We start from the raw sequence: 4,057 nt of genomic DNA on the forward strand, positions 1-4,057 counted from the left end.
ACTTTTTACACTAGTTATTTTCCTCCAGGTTCGTCCGACGAACAGATTGTAGTGGTAAAATAAAACGGAATATATTTTTAATGGAATCCTAAGCATCACTCCAGTCAAAACAATCTCTGCGAACGTTCGATTCCATTCATTTGCTATGGGCTCGCGCTAGTGTTCCAGCTTAGCCAACGTTCTTATTAAGCCATTTTTCAGCCTTGGGTGAATTTTGACTCGTTCTATTGTCCAGCCTGTAGCTAGCCAGAGCGAATTTACGAAAGCACCCGCATGTCCATTGAGGAAGCACAACGACATGTAGCTAAACTAAGAATGACGAGAATAATCAAGTCAATAAACGTTGGCTAGTTAGCCTATAGTTAATATACTGGCAAGTTTGATGTACAACTACTAACGTTCGGTAGTTAGCTAGCATACCGGTTCATAGTGCTGTAATGATATGCTATGTGGTTAGTAAGGACAGCGTAGCTAACAAATTGTCAGCCAATATAACGTGTAAGGTAACTTATTTGAAGTCATTACATTGGTCGTTAGGGCAAATCTGATCTGTGATGTGATGGGGGGGGGGGGGGGGGGTCACACCTAGCTCGGCTATTAGACTATTCTTTAGTAAAGGTTGAATAGTCTATTGTTCAGCTATTAGCCCAACTTGCAACAAATTGCTGTTCCCCTCTCATTCCTTTCCCTCTTCCACGCGTCATCATTCTGCTCGCTTGTGGGCGTGCTGGCAGGATAGGGCAGCGTCTTCAGTTACGCGTCAAGAATTCTGCATACAGAATTTGTACGTTTGTATGAAGGTGTGGTTATTCACAGGCAAATTGTTATATGCTATGGAGGTACATTTGTGTCTTTTTGTCGACATCAAAAATAATTGTTCTGACAGTAATTTTTTCCCCGACAGAAAAGGAAGTCAAAGCGGACACCTACGAAGATGGCATCTCAGGTAAGCAGCACTGGGCTGTATTGACGTATCCTCAAAAAATGACATGTGCTGCTTTAGATTGAATGGTCATATCTCGGTTATTGTTATCTTTACTTTCAGAGAGCGAGCTGACCAAGGGGGTCGAAAATGTAGATATTGCCAGATGTTCACTGTGTGAGCACCAGGCCGTGGAAGCTTTATTGCTGGCAAAGAAAGTGTCCCTAACCAGAGGTAATTAAACTGTTCTGTGTTCTTTTTCTCCATCTCTGCCTGTCTTGTTGTACATGGAATTTGTCTCACATGCATGAATTTATTGCTGGCAAAGAAAGTGTCCCTAACCAGAGGTAATTAAACTGTTCTGTGTTCTTTTTCTCCATCTCTGCCTGTCTTGTTGTACATGGAATTTGTCTCACATGCATGAATTTAAAAAAACTTAAGATGTCAGCTGCTAATTTTCAGATTTACAGCCATTTTCACTGGACTATCTGTTGCTGCTAAGTCATGGGTTAGCCTTGCAATAACCAAGTGGTGAGAAACACAGCCCTCTATATTTAAATGTTTCATGTACACTTTAATTGAAAAGTGAAAGACTAAAGTTACATACATGGGATGCTTTAGTGAATTTCAGAATGTCTGGAATAGAAAAGGCTGAAATAAAACAATTCAATAAGCATTCGTATGTGACGCAGACACCTATTGGCATTATCTTCTATTGTTTGTCCTCATTGGGTCTGTTTTTCAGCTTAACTTCTAATTGGTCCCAATCCCGGATCCGGGAGCACCCCTATCAGTAAAAAAGCTGACTATAGCCTAGCATAGCGTCACAAGTAAATACTAGCATCTAAATATCATTAAATCACAAGTCCAAGACACCAGATGAAAGATACACATCTTGTGAATCCAGCCATCATTTCTGATTTTTAAAATGTTTTACAGGGAAGACACAATATGTAAATCTATTAGCTAACCACGATAGCAAAAGACACCACTTTTTTTCCCCACCATTTTTTTCCTGCATAGGTAGCTATCACAATTTCGACCAAATAAAGATATAAATAGCCACTAACCAAGAAACAACTTCATCAGATGACAGTCTGATAACCTATTTATTGTATAGCATATGTTTTGTTAGAAAAATGTGCATATTTCAGGTATAAATCACAGTTCTACATTGCAGCTGCAATCTGAAATAGTGCCGAAGCAGCCAGAATAATTACAGAGACCAACGTCAAATAACTAAATACTCTTCATAAAACTTTTCTGAAAAATACACAGCGTACAGCAAATGAAAGACCAACATCTTGTGAATCCAGCCAATATTTCAGATTTTTTAAGTGTTTTACAGCGAAAACACAATATAGCATTATATTAGCTTACCACAATAGCCAGAAACACAAGCCGTTTACCAGCAGCAAAGGTTAGCGATCCTAACAAACCAGCAAAAGATATATAATTTTTGACTAACCTTCATATACTTCATCAGATGACAGTCCTGTAACATCATATTACACAATGCATATAGGATTTGTTCGAAAATGTGCATATTTAACGGCACAAATCGTGGTTATACAATGTGATTAGTAGTCAAACTTCAAGCAATCTGTGCGGCACCATCTTGGAGAGGCACCTAATCTAATCGATAACTAATCATAAACTTGAGTAAAAAATACAGGTTGGACAGCAAATGAAAGATATATTAGTTCTTAATGCAATCGCTGTGTTAGATTTTTAAAATTAACGTTACTATGATATACAGCGTGCGCTAAAGCGAGACCGCACCGCAATTCATGGCGGAATTATTGTTTCACATTTCTCAACATAAATACGAATTAATAGCATAAAGACCTCTTACTATTTGTTGAGCTTCCATCAGAATCTTGGGCAAGGTGTCCTTTGTCCAGAACAATCGTCTTTTGGTTGAAAGATGTCCTCTTCAACCGTGTAATTAGCAGCTAACGTTAGCCATATGCCGGAGAGGTGTCCAACTCGCAACGACGCATGACAAAGAAGTTCCAGAAAATCGCAATAAACTGCTATAAACTGCTATAAGTCGGTTTAAATTAACTACCTTATGAAGTTAAGACAAAAAACTAATTAAATCAGAGCCGGAGATATAGAACTGCTAAACCGAAAGCTTTTCAGGACGCCATGCTTGGTGTCCCTCCTGCGTCAGGCCCCGCGTCGAAAAGGTCGGTCCTTCCGTTCCAAGAGGATTTATACTCCCCCAGATGGTGCTATCCACTCCATTCAAAGTCTCACCGCTTACTGACATCTAGGGGAAGGCGTATGCAGTGCATGTAGCCCCATAGCTTACAAGGGAATTTATAAACCGACCCTGGAACAGAGACCTCGATTTCAGAAATCTCACTTCTTGACAGGAAGTGAGCTGCAGAATGAGTTCTGTTTCACTCAGAGAAATAATTCAAACGGTTTTAGAAACTAGAGTGTTTTCTATCCAATAGTAATAATAATATGCATATTGTACGAGCAAGAATTGAGTACGAGGCAGTTTAATTTGGGAACAAATTTTTTTCAAAGTGTAAACAGCACCCCCTATTGAGAAAAGGTTTTAAAGTACTCTGTAGCCACTCACGTCATCCCTCTCCCCCTAAATCCTCTAGGTTATATCAGCTGTTTTGTTGAACCTCTCCCGCATCTGAACTGGCTGACAGAGGGCACAGCCTGATCATAGGTGAGATGTCACTTGGTTGAGTCAACAGGAAGTATTATTAAAGAGATGCTTTACATTGAGATCCAAGGTCAGTTTTGCATTTCACCTCCTGATTTAAGATGACTGACCGTGTTAGACAAAAAAAAACAAGGCTTAATCATGCTCTCTCGTCTGCAGGTATGTTTTGATGTGAGAGGAATCCAGTACCGACAGCGCAATTGTGATGAACTGAGAGAATATTAGGGTAGCACTGTCATTCATGAATCATGCTATCTGCCGCTGTTCTTACCTCTCTCCCCACCTCGTCTTCTAATGCACACCATATGTGCATTGAAGTACAGATTTGCCTACTTTAACTAGGCAAGTCAGATAAGAATGACGGCCTAGGAACTGCCTTGTTCAGGGGCAGAAGGACATATTTTTACCTTGTCGGCTCGGGGATTCGATCTTGCAACCTTCCG

General features: G+C 40.0%; 1 long non-coding RNA gene across 1 annotated transcript; it reads left to right on the top strand.

The window, feature by feature from the left end:
• Positions 1 to 902: 902 nt before the first annotated feature.
• LOC139582376 (uncharacterized) lies at positions 903 to 3,839 on the top strand. The gene is made up of 3 exons (XR_011676338.1): positions 903 to 946; positions 3,547 to 3,617; positions 3,774 to 3,839. It is a non-coding gene; the product is annotated as an uncharacterized lncRNA (long non-coding RNA).
• The last annotated feature ends 218 nt before the right edge of the window (positions 3,840 to 4,057 follow it).

This window comes from Salvelinus alpinus, chromosome 8, assembly GCF_045679555.1.
Source record: "Salvelinus alpinus chromosome 8, SLU_Salpinus.1, whole genome shotgun sequence".
Lineage (NCBI taxonomy): Eukaryota > Metazoa > Chordata > Actinopteri > Salmoniformes > Salmonidae > Salvelinus > Salvelinus alpinus.